This window comes from Oryx dammah, unplaced genomic scaffold (assembly GCF_014754425.2).
Source record: "Oryx dammah isolate SB20612 unplaced genomic scaffold, SCBI_Odam_1.1 HiC_scaffold_29, whole genome shotgun sequence".
In the NCBI taxonomy this organism is placed as follows: Eukaryota; Metazoa; Chordata; class Mammalia; order Artiodactyla; family Bovidae; genus Oryx; species Oryx dammah.
In genome coordinates, this window is record NW_024070213.1 from 46,018,063 (window position 1) to 46,035,525 (window position 17,463).

At 46.7% G+C, this 17,463-nt stretch overlaps 1 protein-coding gene across 2 annotated transcripts in view; it reads left to right on the plus strand.

The window, feature by feature from the left end:
• Nucleotides 1–17,463, plus strand: part of LARGE1 (LARGE xylosyl- and glucuronyltransferase 1) — a 614,612-nt gene that overhangs the window by 99,775 nt on the left and 497,374 nt on the right. The window contains exon 1 of one of the 2 annotated variants that reach the window (XM_040234778.1): nucleotides 7,918–8,585. The exons of the other annotated variant lie outside the window; for it this stretch is intronic. The gene's annotated coding sequence lies outside the window, so the exon portion shown is untranslated. Of the gene's footprint in view, nucleotides 1–7,917; nucleotides 8,586–17,463 lie in introns of those variants that run through there. 2 annotated transcript variants of the gene reach the window in all.

Sequence of the window (17,463 nt, forward strand, 5' to 3'; positions counted from 1 at the left end):
GATGGTTTTTTCTCAGGATGCCTGGAAGCTCAGTGACTCCTGGCTCGGAAGGAGTTAAGTCCAGCCTGGCTGCCTCCTGGGAACCTGTTCCCCTGGATCACTGTTGGTTTTCATCTTCATTATCTTGAATGACAATGCTGTCAGCACCCGGGAGGGGTCCTTGAACAGCCAGATGGTGGCTGGATTTTTCTGCTAGTCATCAGTTTTCATCTGATTGCAGTCCAGATGTGGGGGTAGGGGGAGTTATTTCTCAGCACTTCCCCTGACTTCCACTGTTCAAGTACATTCCTCCAGGAGCCCTTAAAGTGGCTACCAAGGCTGAGAGAATTCCAGAGAAGTAAGATAGTGGATTCAATTCATTTAATAGATATTGACTGAGCACCTACTATGTGCCAGCAACTACATCAGGCACTGAGGGTACAAGAATGAACAAAGCCAAGCTCTTGCTCCAGTGGATCTTATATTCTAGTAAACAAAGAAACAAGTGTGTAGTCAGTCAAGAGCAGAGGGGGCTGGGAAGGAAAGATACAGCTGGTTACAGTACAAGGGGTCAAATGGTGATCAGCCCATGAGAGATGGCTAGGATTTGTTTTAGAAAAAGAGATTCTTAACAGCCTCTCAGAGAAGATAACAAGTGATTGCAACACTGAATGAAGTCACCTAGGTGAGCAGGGAAGAGCATTCCAGGGAGAGGGCAAGGACAGGGCTCTGAGTGTGGCGTGTCATTAGCACTGAGTATGGGGTGGGGAGGATTACTCACTCTTTACATGATCAAAGAATGCTTTGCTTTCTCTCATTCTAGCATTCTTACATTCATTCAGTGATCCTTTACTAAGGGTGCCATCGGTACCAAGTACTGCTTCAGCAACTGGGGATTTAGAAACACATATAATCCTTTGGGGAACCCCCTGGAATGCTGGGTGCTGGCATTTCGGCACCTCCAGAGTTTCCATTCACTTGTTTCACTGATTCCTGGCACTCAGGCCATCCATATCACTTCTCTTGCTTACCTCTTCCATCTTTCTCTGGATGACCTTTGTCTCTGCAGAGAATGGCTCCTCATTGTAAAGATATAAAACTCTGTCTCTCAACCCTGCTTCCTTCTGCATCCACCTTCATCACCAAAGAAGAGCTTGCAGAGAAAGAATTGACTTTCTCATCTCGGCCACCAGCATCTGGCTTCAATCCCACACACTGCTCTGTGTACCATTGGCAGCCTGGTTGTCACATCTAAATGACATCTCTGCCGTCCTTACCTTTCCTGAACTTGCCTGCTGATCTCATCACATTGGCACCTCCTTCAGCAGAGACCTCTTTGCGATTTTGGAAGAGGGCTCACTGGAGATCCAGCTTACTCTTGAGAGCTCCCATCCAGTCCTGCCTTTCAAAGGCAGGCTGTCCCTGGGTTCTGTGGCTTTTTCTCATCTATGAACTCACCCCCCTGGGGTACAGATGTATTTTCCCACCTGTCCCACTGGCAGCTTTATACTCAACATGTCAGTTACAGAGTCCTTCATCTTCCCTCCTCTGCTCTATCGGTGAGCCTCACCTTTGTCCCTTTCTGCCATCCTATGTCTTCTCATCCCTCAGAATGTTAGGGATTCTCCCAGGACTGTCTCTGACATACATCTCTTGGGTTCCATTTAGGAACCCTGCTTTTCTGCTTTTCTCCTCCCTCACTGCCCCTAGCAACTTCACCAGCATCTGGGGACTTGTTAGAAATGCACATTCAAAAAAAAAAAAAAAAAAAAAAAAAAGAAATGCACATTCTTGGGACTCCCCTGGTGGTGGTCCCATGGTTAGGGCACCATACTTCTACTGCTCAGGTTCGGTCCTTGGTTGGGGAACTAAGTTCCCACATTCTTCAACTAAGGAGGGGGAGAATGCAGATTCCTGGGCCTCACCCGAGATCTACAGAAGTGCAAACTCTGGGGACGGGGCCCAGTAATCTGTTTCAACACAGCTGTCCAAGTGGCTGATGCTCCCTGACCTCTGAGAGCCAGGGCAAGAGATGCCGCTTCCTTCACAGTGGCATGGCTCAGTGCTTGCTGCTCCAGGCAGTGGTGCACCTCGATGCCAGCTTGCCTTCTCCAGGAGCAGCCCCCATCTCAGCCCTCCTCTCATCAGCCATCTCTTGTGGTCCCCTTATCAGCTGCCGTGTCTGAGTTCACATGGTCCAGATGTGAACCCAGGCCAGGACACTTGAACTTTTTATCTCCAATCTGCTGAGCTAACTCAGAGATTGCTTTTTTTTGGTAAATGATATCCCAGGTGGCGCTGGTGGCAAAGAACCTGCCTGCCAATGCAGGAGACATAAGAGATGCGAGGTTTCATCCCTGGGTCGGGAAGATTCCCTGGAGAAGAGCATGGCAACTCACTCCAGTGTTCTTGCCTGGAGAACCCCATGGACAGGGGAGTGGTCCACAGGGTCACACAGAGTTGGACGCAACTGAAGCGACTTAAGCATGCACGCATTCCCTTGTAAGGGCTTCCCTGATGGCTCAGTGGTAGAGAACCCACCTGCCAGTGCAGGAGACTCGGATTTGGCCCCTGGGTCAGGAAGATCCCCTGGAGAAGGAAATGGCAACCTACTCCAGGGTTCTTGCCTGGGAAATCCCAGGGACAGAGGAGCCTGGCAGGCTACAGTCCCTGGGGTTGCAAAAAGAGCCGGACAGGACTCAGTGACTAAACAGCAACAACAATCTCTTTGTAGAGATGTGGCTCTTTATACAGTAGATGGGTTCCAAATTTTACGCACGATGTGTTTTTCTGGGTGGGGAGGGAGAGAGGGTGATAGATTACTATTTTCAAGGAACCCTCTTAAATGCCCTGGGAGAAGCTGTGAATTGAAATAGCTCTTGTGTGCTAGTAGGGTGAATCTTCTGAAAGTGAAAGCAAATCACTTTCACTTCCGGCTTCGTCTTTTTCGTTGGAGGAAACAGTAGTTTGCTGATTTCCAAGGCTACTCTCAGCTTGTATATTTTAGCTTTATGCTTCTTCCTCATTTGTTTTGAAAGGTTACCTGTATGATTTTCTTTAAGATTAGGTAAGATGAGAATTGCAGCAGGATGAAAAAATGTCCCCCAAATACATCAGGTCCTAGTCCCTGGAACCTGTAAGATGGTACCTTATTTGAAAAAGAAGGGAAAGCCCATGGGAGATAATTCTGGCTGATGGGGGAGGAGCGGACCCTAAGTGCGGTCCCGTGTGTCCTTATCAGAGGGAGGCAGAGGGAAATACTCACACACCAAAGAGGAGAAGGCGAGGTGACCAGAGGCAGAGATTGGAGCCGTGTAGGCGCCAAGACACGGGCTGCTGGCAGTCTCTAGGAGCTGGGAGAGGCGAGGAGAAGATTCTCCCCTGGAGCCAGCACAGCCCTGTGACACCTCAAGTTTGGATTTCCGGCCTCTCAAGGTGTGAGAGAATAAGTTTCTGTTCTGTTAAGCCACCAAGTCTGTATCACAGCCGATAGGGGATTTTCGTTGTTACAGTGTTTAATCACTAACTCACGTCAGACCCTTTTATGACCCTTTGGACTACGGCCCTCCAGGCTCCCCTGTCCATGGGATTTCCCAGGCAAGGGTACTGGAGTGAACTACCATTTCCTCCTCCAGGGAATCTTCCTGACCTTGGGACTGAACCCAAGTCTCCTGCATTGGCAAGTGGATTCTTTCCCACTGAGCCACCAGGGAAGCCCAAGGGGATTTTTTTTTTTTTTTAATCAGGATTTAATAGAAATTTAAAAGAAGCTGTAAAAAAAAAAAAAGAAGAAGAGAAATGGCTATGTCTGTGTATAAAGGATGTCCTGGGTGGCAGGTCTGTCTGTCCTGGGAATCAAGGTGTGGGACAGGCGGGGTTTGGGTCCTCAGCCCTGGCCTCCCCAGCTCTGTTCTGATAATCTCCTAACCCTCCTGCTCTGTCTTCTCCCTCGAGAGTGGCAGTTCCTGTCTCGCATTCCCAGCTGCTTCCCCCACATCATGATGCTCCCCCACACCCACACCTGCTCCTTTGTTCTCACTAATTGCAGCAGGGGAGATTAGCAGCATCCAGTCCATTTTGGAGTTGGGATGGACCGGCGGTGGGAAGAACCAGGTGGGCTTTCTCCTCTGTCTCTGTCCCCACCCAGTGCCTGGACACCAGACAAATATCCTAATTCTGAAATGAGCAAACTGGCTTCTGGAATGTTCCTTTATGATGCTTTTCCTTTAGGGCCACTCCATAGTTTTGTGCAGCAAAGGCCAGCGTTCTCTGCAAGGTTCTCTTGCAGAGCTGCCTGGGATGCTTAGTCGTTAAGTTACCCATTTACTGGTCAACCACTGAAAGCACAAAAATGGGGACAGGAGTGCCTCAGGCTCTCAATTCATGTTTATAGGTGAAAGAATAGGGATGAACAGGTAAGTCATGGACTCAGAGAAACAGATGTAACTAAGAAACATCAGTCATTAAAATGCTAGCAAGATTCAGGGGACTATATGTCTCATGGGACAAGTGACATGAACTTTTGGTTCTGTTGTTTTCTCGTCTGTGAAGTGAGGGTAATAATATCTACCTTATAAGACTGTTCTAAGGATTAGATGGGGTAATTGTATAAGTGAAGTACCTAGCCCAGTACACAGTATAATGGCATTTTTGAAATTAGTGAACACTCAGTAATTGGCTGCAGTTTTTGTTCACTGTTAGGTAATGTACTTAATGCAGATAAAGAATGCATTGTCATGGGTCGTGGGGTGCCCTGGGGTAACTAAATTCTTGTACCAAGATCTGCCCTTTAATCAGGGCAGGGAGCATGAAGTACTGATGACTCAGTTTGAACAAAGATATCTTGACCCAAAGGGCTGCAGAAAAAGCTCTGCCCACCAATGGACCTGGCCAGAAAATTCCTCCCTGTCTAAAGGGAAGGCCAAAGAGGACAGAGGGTGCTGTTGGCTTTGGGCAGACGCATCTGTCCGTGGTCACGGTGTCTCTAGGCATGAGTCACTGGCTGTGTCCTCAGATAGAGGGCAAGGACAGGGGACACGCCGTGTCATCGGACCTCACCAATGGGGTGGGTGGAGCTCTGTCCTTGTAGAAGGATGGCTGGGTCTAATTCCTTCTCTAGTAACAAGCTTCATGTAAACTTGGGCAAGTTGTCATAAAGATTTTCTCCTTGATATCCAGGAAGAGGGTTAACCTAGATGAATATGTATTGACCTCTACTCTGTACCAGGCAGTGTATTAGGTTCTGGGAAGACAGGAGGAAAAGACATGGTCTCTATCCTTGGGTCTCTGGGCAGCTTAGAGCTCCTAGTAGACTTGCACTGCAGGGAAGCAGCAGTGACAGGTGCCCTCTGGTTCTGTGGATGTATTTACACACTCACACACACACACACACACACACCCGCCTTGGGCAGCCAAGGTGTGTGTCATGGTCTGAATATAAGCTTATGCAGTTTTCTCATGGGAGGGCCTTTTGGCTGATGAGTCATGATCTTGTTATTTTTTTTAATATACCATTTATATTTATCAGGATGGATCGGGTTATGCTATTTATACTAACAACCCCCAAACCTCTGTGGTTTAAATAACAGAGATGCATTTCTTACTCATATTAACAGTTCCATCTGTGGTGGGTATGTGTATGTGGAGGATGAGGTCCTGCCCTATGTTGCATTCTGGGACCCAGGCAGGTCCCAGCACTGGAACGTCAGAGCTCACAGTGGCCAGAGGAAGTTGGAACCTGAGGAATCATGTTCTGGCTCTTGAAGACTTCTGCTCCTAGTTCACTGGCCAGAGCTAGTCAGCCAGGCACTGTTCACTTCCAGGAGTAAGGGAAGATCGAGTCTACCTGTGATGGGGAGAAGAGAAACCAGTGGATTCCTGACAGCCTGAAGGACCCCTACGCTACACCGACTGGCTTCATGTTTGAATTCTTAAGCTAGAGAATATAACATAATGGTGTCTTTGAAAGAGGAGCTCGAGAAGCTGGTCAGAAACATGAGAGACGAGTGGGTCTGACCTCTCGGAAAAGTACCAGGAAGGCTCTGTCCACAACTATAAGGTCAAGTAGATCTACTGTGTAGGACTCTTGTGACTCCCGAGGGCACACTTAATGCCACTGAAGCTTAAGTAAAATTTAGTGCTACACAGTTCCTTTGCCAGGCACCATGCCAAGGTAAGGGATACATGATTAACTGGGATCATTAAGAAAAATTTAGAATATATTTATTATATTGATTATAAGATCAGGGAAGCATCTTTTTGCATAGTTAAAACTAAATGTTTTAGCAATATAAACAGTAAGACTTTTGTTACCTAAAAAAATTCTCTTAAATGGTACCTGGGGAATTGGAGCATCGCTGTTTATAGTTTTGCATTTCCTTCCTGTACAGTTTGTAAGTGCTAAATCATGTGGGTAGTCTTCTGTTTCACTCCCTATTTCTTATTTTCTTTCTTGTTCATCATGCTTATGACTGTTGAGTTTTTCTAGTAATGTATTGAAATTGAGCCACTTTGATATAAGCATATATGTGTATATACACATGTACACATACACACGTACACACACACACACACACACACACACACCCCGGCCTGCTAGGAGATATGTGGCCTTTACCAAACAGAAGCTCATTGCTTGGGGTCAGAGAAGGCACATGGCATCATTTTGGAGTAATCTTGCCTGTTAATCTCTACTCTGTTTTCCTCACATGCTCTTAGTCTTCCTTTGTGCAGGTGGTTGGAAAGAAAGCTTCTTAAATACCTTTGGCTCACTTTCCTGGAGATCTTTACTACCCAATTAGTCAAACAGACATTTATCAGACATGGTCTTTACAACCAAGGCATGGTGTGGGGAAAAAAAGAGAAGTGTCAGGTATGACCCACCCCCACTCTCTGGTAGTTTATAATTTAGGGATGGGGACATAAACTAGTAGGCACCTGCTGTGTGCCAGGCATTGTTCCAAGCCTATTCTGGATACATCATCTCATGCAAACCTATAATAGTCCCCAATAGCTTCTGTTTTTTTCTACTTTATGATGAAGAGATTGAAACTCAGAGAAGACCACTGACATTGTCATTCCTATGTAGTAAGTGACAGCATTTATAAACAAAGCTAGAATTCTCTATTAAATCCAGTCTGTGCTCTTACCGTAATGCCTGCCAGCCAACACAAAGCAGTTAGAGAACCCTAAGGCAGAGTAGGCTCTCAGGATAGTAGAGATTTTTGTTTGATCTCTTCACCATTGTGTTTCCAGGGGCTAAGTAAGAGCCTGACACAAATGCAGTGATGATCAAGGTCTCCTGCCTTCAAGGAGTGTATAGTCCAGAGCAGTGAAACTGACAAGTGCATTTATCATGTCAGTGTGGGGTACTGTGGACCTCAGTGCAGAGGAGGGTGCATCCCGTGAAGGTTTTCAGTAGACATGTGGGCTTTCAGTAGACAGTGTGCATCTTGAGCAGCAGCCTGGAGAAGGACTGGAGGGGGCAAATATGGAGGTAATAAGGCCAGTCAAAACCTTGAATGAGTATAAATGAGAAGGGACTGGATCCAGACAGTAGCAGTGGGATGATGTTACAAGGGGTGGCACTGGAGATGTTAAGCATTGGCAATAAAGGGGCGAGAAGGATCTGGGAAGACCTGCACGTTCCTGGCTTGTGCAACTAGGTGGATGATAGTGGACACGGAGGAAGACCAGGTTTGACCAAAAAGAGCCTCCTGTGGGATGAGAACCTCTAAAGCGCAGGCTCTGTATTAAGGGCTTGTCTGGTGGCTCAGTGGTAAAGAATCCTCCTGCCAGTGGAGGAGATGCAGGAAGTGTGGGGTTGACCCCTGGGTGGGGGAGATCCCCTGGAGGAGGAAATGGCAGTCCGCTCCAGTATTCTTGCCCAGAGAATCCTGTGGACAGAGGAACCTGGTGGGCTACAGTCCGTGGGATCGCAAAGAGTTGGATACGACTGAGCACGCACACAGCATGCACACACCTGGTTCTATATTAGCTTTTTGACCTTGGGCAGAATTCTTAACCCCTGAGCCTTAGAGTCTTATACTGTGGAAATACTAATTATACCTGCCTCATAAGGTTATTGTAAGGATGGTATGAAATCATACACATAAAGCACTTAAAGTTTGACATGTAAATGCTGGCTGTTGGTAATTATTAATAATTAATAATGAATAACTAATGATGAATATGGATAAACTTATTGTAGTGGAGAAGTTAATATCTGGTAACCTGTATTCTCGTTTTAACGAGTTGTGGCAAAAGCTATAGGAAAAAATAAAGAGAGGAGGAAACTTATTAATCAAGTATCTGTTATACTGCCAGGGTCTGTGTCTGGTCCTATATACTGTGTTTTGCAAATTTTCATTGTTTAATTATCATAACCATCTGTCAAGCTAGGAAAATGGTGCCTTAGGTAGAAGCCAGCCGAGTAGACCCAAGAATGTCTAATGACTCAAGATGTTTATTTCTCATTCTCAGAATGAGTATGTTAGGAGAATAAAGGAGGGGATGTCTCTGCTCCACACAGTGACTCGGGCCACAGGAAAGCTATCGTCCACAAGTGATTTCTAAGCTCTGGACAGCAGAGAGCAAGATCGCGAGCAGTGAATATGGGACCCCATCTTTGCTGCTCGCTTCCCACTGGTTAGAATTTTGTCAGATAGGTGAACTCCAGGAGAGAGTGGAGGACAGAAAAGCTGGGTGTGCCACAGGCCATGGGGTTACAAAGAGTCAGACACGACTTAGTGACTGAGCAACAGCACCTCTTGCGGCATGGAGGCTGGGGAATTGTCTCACCCTGACCAGGGTCCGCTGGACAGTTGCCCTTCTCCAGAAGAGGCCCAATTTATAGATGAAGAAACCGAATTTTTGAAAAACTAACAGACTTCTTTAAGGGCACATTGATTGTTTACAGGGATGTAAGATTCATGTTCAAGTTTGTCTCCCCCCATCAACCCCCCACGGGACATGTAGAGGATGGTTAGGGAGGCTGTGTGGGTTAAATGAAGTGGATTTGGTTGGATTAAGTACTTGATAAAGTATGTATGTAAGTAAGTAATAAAGGAAGGATATTGGAAGGCAAGGTTGTTGAGTCAGCTCCTAGAGGATGTAGAGGGCTAGGAGCTGGTACCAAGGAGGCGTGGTGGTGCAGGTTGTTGGCATCAAGGAAATGAATGACTTGGTAAACCAGTAGTGTGGGTGAGTAGCCACAGTCCTGCTGGAGTTGCCCTGGATGGCAGTATACTTTGAAAATGGAGGAGCTGAGATTTCCTAAAGGACAGCAGTGGGATACAGAGCTTGTGGCCAGAAAGCCTAAACTTCAAAAAAAAAAGTCATCTTGAGCATTTGTATATGTGCCCTGTTTCTTAGCTCGGCCATGAATATTATAGAATATTAAACCGATGGTGAGCTTTGAGCTCACGTGCCACAGGGAGGAAATAAAATGTGATGTGATGATGGGCCTGACAGAAATTGGCTGTTGTGATCAATATCTTTGGATTACAGAGACCACAGGGGCCTGTGTGAACTTTCAAGTTGCTTGCCATCTGGGATCAGGCTGCTGCTGAAATCGATGAGTCCAGTTCTCTTCAAACTGGTGGTCTTTGAAGTTGCTTTTGAACGTGGGGATAAATCAGTGCATCAACATGTATTTATTGAGCATGTACCACGTGCCCAAATATTTTCAGCACCAGTTCTTAGAATGACAGTGGGGAACAGGAATGAGGAATAGTCTGCAGCCTTGGCCGGAATCCATTTGTAGAGAGGAGGCCCTCCTGGGGAGTGGTTGAGGGATCACAGAAAAAGCCCTAGATGTTGGGATGACCTGAATTCTCATCCACTGAGTTCTGTGAGCCTTTGACAAGTTACTGGGTTGGCTGGTCTTTGGGTGTCTCATCCATTTAACAGTAGACTTCCCTGGGAGCTCAGATGGTAAAGAATCTGCCTGCAATGTAGAAGATCCAGGTTCAGTCCCTGGGTCAGGAAGATTCCCTGAAGAAGGGAATGGCTACCCCCTCCAATATTCTTGCCTCCAGAATCCCATGAACAGAGGAACCTGACGGCTACAGTTCATAGGGTCACAAAAGAGTCAGACACAACTTACCAACTAAACAACCACAATAGCAAATATTGTGAATGAGTGTGTGCACTCAAATATACCACCTGTATTTTTCTTTTAATGAAAGATTTTCTCCTACTTTTTGCATTAAAAATGCCCTGACTGTTGAAGGACTGTTAAACATATACATGAACAAATTTTATAAACTGCACTCTGACCCTGCACTGTTCATAGACTGAGCCCGGGAGCCCCACATTGGAATCTTCAGCCCCCCATCCCCTTGTGCCCCACCTTGAGTAGGAGGGGAAATGCCACATATTCAACAATTATGAACTGGCCCTTGTGTCATAGGGAGATCTGAATATTTGTGCCATTTGAGTAGCTATAGTAATATCCCCATTTTTATAGTTGTGAACTATCCAAGGTCAAGTTAGTTAGGGAGCTTGGGTCTATACCTGCAAAGGCCCTTTGACCACCCATCCTGTTCTCACTTCCTCCCTCCATCCTTCAGCTTCCCGGTCTGTCAGCTGTGGATAATGATTTTGTCCTGTCTTACTGCTGACCCCCTCAATAATATTGACCTAGCAGGAAGTTGTAAGGCATAACTAATAAAAATGACAGGGAAGCCTTCTGCCAATAGAAGGTATGCTGCTGCTTGCTAATTCACGGAGGAGCCTGGCAGTGATGGGAGGGCAGATTTATTAGGCAGCTATTTATCTAGTGGATTTTTCCTGCCCTTAGTTCAATTAGGAAGCTGCATCTGGCTCCAGCAGCTCCGTCCTCTATATTTTTGCTCTGTTACCTTCCGTGATCTCTCCATATGTGGATTTGCAGTACTTCGCGACCACTCACAGCACTGTTACTTTGGGAGTTGGGTTTGGGGATGCTGTGTTGGGTGCCCAGCCATGAAAGCCATGGGGTCTGCCCTAGGGGTCTCCCGATCTAGAGGGAGGGCACAGATGAGTAAGTGACCAGGAGCAGCAAGGGGTAGTGAAGCTGGAGAAAGGCCCCAAACACAGTGCTATGGAATGCCTTACCTCTGAGTGAAGGAGACAGAAGAGGCAGTCAGGAGGCCCTTCCACAAGGAGTGATACTGGCAGAGTCTGAGCCATGGGCCCTTGCAGGGGTCAGGAGCTTAAACTCTGGAGCTCACCGGCCCCTTTCTGGCTGGGAGACCTTGAAAGTGTTGTGAAAATGTTAGTTGCTCAGTTGTGTCCGACCCATAGACAGCTAGATGGATGGATGGATAGCTAGATAAGACATGCTGTGCTGGCTTAGTTGCTCAGTCATATTCAACTCTTTGCAACCCTATGGACTGCAGCCTGCCGGGCTCCTCTGTCCATGGAATTCTGGAAGCAAGAATACTGGAGTGGGTAGCCATTTCCTTCTCCAGGGGATCTTCCCAACCCAGGGATCAAACCCAGGTCTTTTGCATTGCAGGCCGATTCTTTACTGTCTGAGCTACCAAGGAATTGACTTTCTCTCTATGGCTGTGATATAGAGGTGGTGAGACTGTCATCATAGCATGACAGTAGGGCTGTCTTGAGCACTAAGTGAATTTTTACATGCAGAAGGCTTACAACAGTAGGTGATACCTGAGTAGTTTAAGCACGAGTGTGCGTGGACCTGTGTATCCCCAGCAGAGGCATCAGCACCTGCACGGGCTGGTGGTGAGAATGTGTTTGCACAGGGCTGGGCGGGAGTTGGGGCTGGAGGCCGGTGTCAGGCAAAGGGGGACCTACTGAGGCTCGGGTGTATATATTTGACATTGTGTGCGTGTGTGTGTGTGTGTGTGTACATACACACCTGTGGCACTCACTCAGTGTCTTAACTCCAGGGACAGGTTGTGGCGAGTGAGGTCGGGTGGAGGAGGATGACCTGATAAAAGGGTGACAATCCATCACACTCCCCTTTCCAGGAGAGCATTCTGGAATTGGAGATGACTGAGTGAGAGTCATGGAGGGGATATTAATTTGGGGGGCTAGAGAGACCTGACCTAGAATCTTGGTCCCCAACATATCTATCTATCTGTTGCTCCATCTATCTAGCTACCACTCAATCAATTAATCATCCATCACTCCATATATTTATATCTATGCAAGTTTTATCTATCTCTCTCCCCTCCTCTATCCATCTATCTAGCTATCCACCAGTTGTCTATCTCTCTGTTTACTTATATCTCTCTGTGTTTTATAGCTGTCTATCTACTTATCAATCATCCATCTCTCTATTTATATCTATGTATATCTTATCTAGGGGGCTTCCTAGATAAGAAAGCTTCCTAGATAAGCTCAAATCTTCAGCTGGTAAAGAATCCGCCTGCAGTGCAGGAGACCCCAGTTCGATCCCTGGGTCAGGAATCCCTGGAGAAGGGATAGGCTACCCATTCCAGTGTCCTTGGGCTTCGCTGGTAGCTCAGATGGTAAAGAATCCACCTGCAATACTGGAGACCTGGGTTCAACTCCTGCTTTGGGACGATCCCCTGGAGGAGGGCATGGCAACCTACTCTAGTATTCTTGCCTAGAGAACCCCCAGGGACAGAGGAGCCTGGTGGACTACAGTCCATGGGGTTGCAAAGAGTTGAATATGACTGAGCAACTAAGCCAGCACAGCATGTCTTATCTAGCTATCCATCCATCCATCTAGCTATCAGTCATCCATCTCTATTATGTATGGTTTATCTATCTATATATCATTTATCTATCTACCTATCAATTAGTCATCCATCTCTCTATATTTAGATATGTTCTCTCTCTCTTTCTCTCTGTCTCTCTCTTTCTCTCTCAAAACCGGACTACCTCTTGAGGATTAAGTCAGGCAGGAGGACCCAGATGCTGCCCTGCTCTGCTCCGAGATAGTTTTTCACTCCTGATTTCTTTCCCACACAGACCACAGTGGGGCGTTGTCTGAGTCAAGCCTTGAGTTTCTATCTCTTAGACACTTTCTATTTGTGAAAACTGTGCAAGCGTCCAAAAGCCAGGCCATGCCTTTGTGTGCTCATTTAATGAGCAAATTGAATGCAAAAGAGGAAAAGTTTGGAGATAATTGGACTCAGGAGGGTTGCCTGTTTTTTGGGAGGTGATGAGCAGTTGATGGTCTCATAAGAAGTGCTTATGATGATCTGTACATGGTTCAGCAGCTGCATGCCTTCCTTTTGAAGCACCTCTGGGAGGTTTTCCCTTCATGATGAACCCTCCCCATTCTCTGCAGATGCTGAATTCACAGGGCGACGGTATGGATGGAAACACACACATCTTCCAGCACCATCCCCTGTGGGAAAGGTAGAGAAGGAGCTCAAATCTTCACTGTAATTCTGTGTCGAAGCTTCATTTATCACAGCCGGCCGGTTGTGAAAGTCACAGCCTGAAGTCACAGCCCCAAGTGTGTGGGCCCCTGGGCTGGGTTGATGGACAGGTGCCTGCACTTTACACTCTGCTCTGTTTCCAAGATTGTACCTCGGATGCAAAGAGTTCTGTTTGGTGGTTGTCGAAGCCACTGTCCAAAGCTGATCACTCATCCACATGTCTTAGAACAAATGAAGGCCACACAGTGCTTTTTCTCCGATGGCAGATTTGCCCGGCATGAAGAAAGAACATAATTGGAAAATGGGCAATATTCACATAGCAATTACTATGCCTGTTAATGAGGTTTACATGAAGGCTTCCAGTGAATGGATGAAGAACAGTGAGTTTGGCATTCATGTTGAGCAGCTGGACAGCCTGATAAGGGAGCAGATGAGGGGGGCCTGGGCTTAGCCAAGGGGAGCAGGACCAAGAGAAACCCTCGCCTTGGCTCTCCCCTTGCTCAGTGCTGCCCTGGTCTCCTTACTGTCCTGGGAGAAACTAAGCCTGTTAGACTCCCACCTCCAGACTGCACCACCCCAGCCAAGAGGAAGAGGAACCAGTCTGGGTAGGTTGTGGGCCCCCTCAGGCTGTGCTCAAAGTATAGCCAGTGGCAAACTATTAAATGTCTTTTCCTTGGTATTAGGACCTGCGGTAACTTTGGGGGACCACGTGTCAGGGAAAGCAGCATTACCATATTGAGTGTGAAGGTCTGAGCCTAAATCAAGGCTCTGTTAGTAACATCTATGTATTCCTCGGATGTGTAATTTGGCTGCAGGGAGCTGCGGTTTCCTCATCCATAGGAAAGTTAATCTAACGGAAGTGAACGGTTTACATGACATGACGTTATGCATATGGTGGTTGATGCTTCGTTCAGTGTTCTCCAGAGCAATAGACCCAATGGGAGCTATAGATATAAGCAGATACAGATATACATATTCCCAGAGGCTTTGGTGTAAGGGATAGGCTCACATGACTGTTGAGCCTGGCAAGTCTGAAGTTTATGGGGCAGCCAGCAGGCTGGGACCTCAGGCAGGAGAGAATGCTGCAGTCTGAAGGCAGAATTTCTTCTTCTCTGGGAAACCTCCACCTCAAGTTTTGCCCCAGAGGCCTTTGACTGATTGAATGAGGCCCATTCCCATTATTGAGGGTCCTCTCTTTTACTTAAAGTTATCTGACTGTAGATGTTGCCCATATCTATCTACAAAATACCTTCACAGGAACGCTGAGACTAGTGTTTGGTGAATAACTGGGGACTCTAGGCCAAGCTGACACATAAAACGAACCATCCCAGTCACTGTCATTGCCATGGGGGTGCCAGAAACCAGGTGCTATGTTTGGCCCCACTGGAGGTTATTGGTAAACTGTCACTTGCTGGCCTGACACACACCTGGTATCTTAGCTCCAAGGACAGATTGTGGTGGATGAGGTTGGGTTGAGGAGGATGACTTGAGTGCTTGAGTCACTTAGAGGAGGGTGACAGTCCATCATACTAGCCTTTTGAGGAGAGATCCTGGAATTGGAGATGATTGAGTGAGAGTTAAACGTATGTTATTGAGAGGATATTAATTTTGGAGGTCAGACAGAGCTGACGTGGAATCTTGGCCTTAAGACATCTTCTTTCCCACCCCACATTATGATCAGTAACTTAATCCTAATGATAGTTTTTTTTTTTTAATTTGTTCTGTAAAATGGGGAAAACTGTTATCGTTTAAGCTCATTGCAAGAGTGTGGAGTATATCTGGTGTTATTTGAACACTCAGTAAATTTTTGTTTCCCTCTCTGTATCTGTTCAGTGTTCATGTGATATTTGTTTCAATCCTAAGATTTTCCTGTACAAGCTTTTAAGTTGGGAGCATTACAGAGTGCAGGGGAGTTAAACTGGAAATACCCATCAAAATGGAGAAGAGTATATTGTTCAGCAGTGCCTGGGCTTACTGTGTTCTTAGCGAAAATGCATTTCCCCATGAGCTTTTTTTTGTTTGTTTGTTGGATGGGCTGGGCTGGGTCTTCGTTGCTGCATAGGCATTCTCTATGCAACAAGCGTACGAGCAGTGAACGGGGGCTACTTTTTGTTGTGGTGCCTGGGCTTCTTACTGCGGTGGCTTCACTTGTGGCAGAGCACAGGTTCTAGAGCAGGCAGGCTTCAGTAGTTGTGGCACATGGGCCCAGTAGTTGAGGCTCGTGGGCTCTGGAACTCTGGCTCAGTAGTTATGGTGCGTGGCCTTAGTTGCTCTGCGGCGTGTGGGATCTGCCTGGACTGGGGATTGAACCAATGTCCCCTTCATTGGCAGCTGAGTTCTTAACCACTAGACCACCAGGGAAGCCCTCTTCCCCGCATACACACACATACAACATCTTTGAGCAGAAGATATAGAGTATCCTGAGCAGTGTTTTGTCATCTGCATGGAGAACTGAGATAGGTAGAGGTGGAGGACTGTTTCCTGATGATTGTGTTTACATGGGACCAGCAGCGCATCACTGCCTCTGAAGATGAGTGCTCACTCTTCTCCATCCTTTTTCATGTGTCCCCTGGTGTGTTAGGCAAAAGGGGTCCTACATGCGAGATGCACCTTTTCTACCAAGATGTGGCGGCGGGGAGCAGCATGGGCACCCTGTTCTGTTTCTGGTCCTGGGGTACTTGACTGTCAGGGGCTGAACAAAACAATCTATGTGATCCTGGTTATATTTCTACAAGCTTGACATGCTTATCTGGAACAGCTTCTTAGAACGGCACTTCTTAATGCACGAGATGTTTCTGATAGCACCCCTGCAATAGACTGGATGTCTGTGTCATCTCCAGTCCTCAGTCATTCATATGTTGAAATCTAGTCCCTAAAGTGGTGGTATTAGGAGGTGGGACCTTTGTAGTTAGTTATGATTAAATGAGAGCATAAGGATGGAACCCCCATGAATGGAATTAGCTCCCTTATAAGAGTCACCACCACCTGCTCCACCACTACTGACTCCAAAGAGTCGGACATGAGTGAAGCAGTCTACTTAGCACATATACACGTCGAGGGGGTGACACGGTCACTCAGTGGTGCCGTTACAAACATCTCCTGCATTCAGAAGTGCCATTCTAAGAAGCAATAAGCTATCCCAGCTAAGGATGTTGAGCTTCTGGAAATATACCCGTATCACACCCGGATTTCAGACTCCCCAGCCTCCAGAATTATAAGAAATACCTTCTTTTTTTATTAGCCAGTCAGTGTATGGTACTTTGTCATAGCTGCCTGAAGTGACTTAGGACAACCACTGAAACCAAATCTAAACTGCTAGCCTGAGTTTATATGCTAACTTGGTACCACCTAATGGGAGGAAAAACCAGAAAGCCACCAGAACCAATCACAATAAATATACCTGTATTTTGTCTTCTTCTTTCTTTGTCTCCTTGAGGAAGCTGTGAACTCCTTGAAGGACAGTTGGTTTTCTTTTCATCTCTGTGCTTCATTGTCTAGGGTCTGGTGTGCTGTCAGGGCCTAGTTCGTGTTTGTTGGATGAGCAAACAAACTGTGAAGGAACATCCTGATTAGTGTTGTGTTCTTGGCCTGGACAGCTGTTGAGGTCTGACTGTGTTTATGGAATGAATTACTCTACACAAAGGGAAGCTCAGCAATGGATCAGCATCCTAAGGGAGTATCTCAGAGAATCTGTTAGATGGATGGACCATCTGTGTCCTGGCCATGTGGATCAAAGATGAACATGTGATTGAGTGAGGTCTTAGCAATGACAACCAACCCTGGCTGGAATGTGTGCAGTGGAAGCCTCTCGTTTGAGTCCTGGTCTCCCTTGGGGACTTGAGTAGATGGAAATGGCATTGTGTTACAGAGAGCCATCACTTGGGCAAACATCTGGGGGATGTAATGACAAGGGAAAGACAATACATGCCCAAAAGAGCCTTGTCCAAAATGAAACTGTCTGTCACAAGCTATGGGCAAGTGAGTTACTCTTTTGGAATCCTAGGAAGGCAGAGTAGGGCAAGCATGATTCCCAGTACCTTCAGAGCTTGCTGGAGCTTATTAGCATGGCTGTGATCTCATGAACAGGTTCTCTGGGGCCTCTGTTCTTGGAGCATCAGAT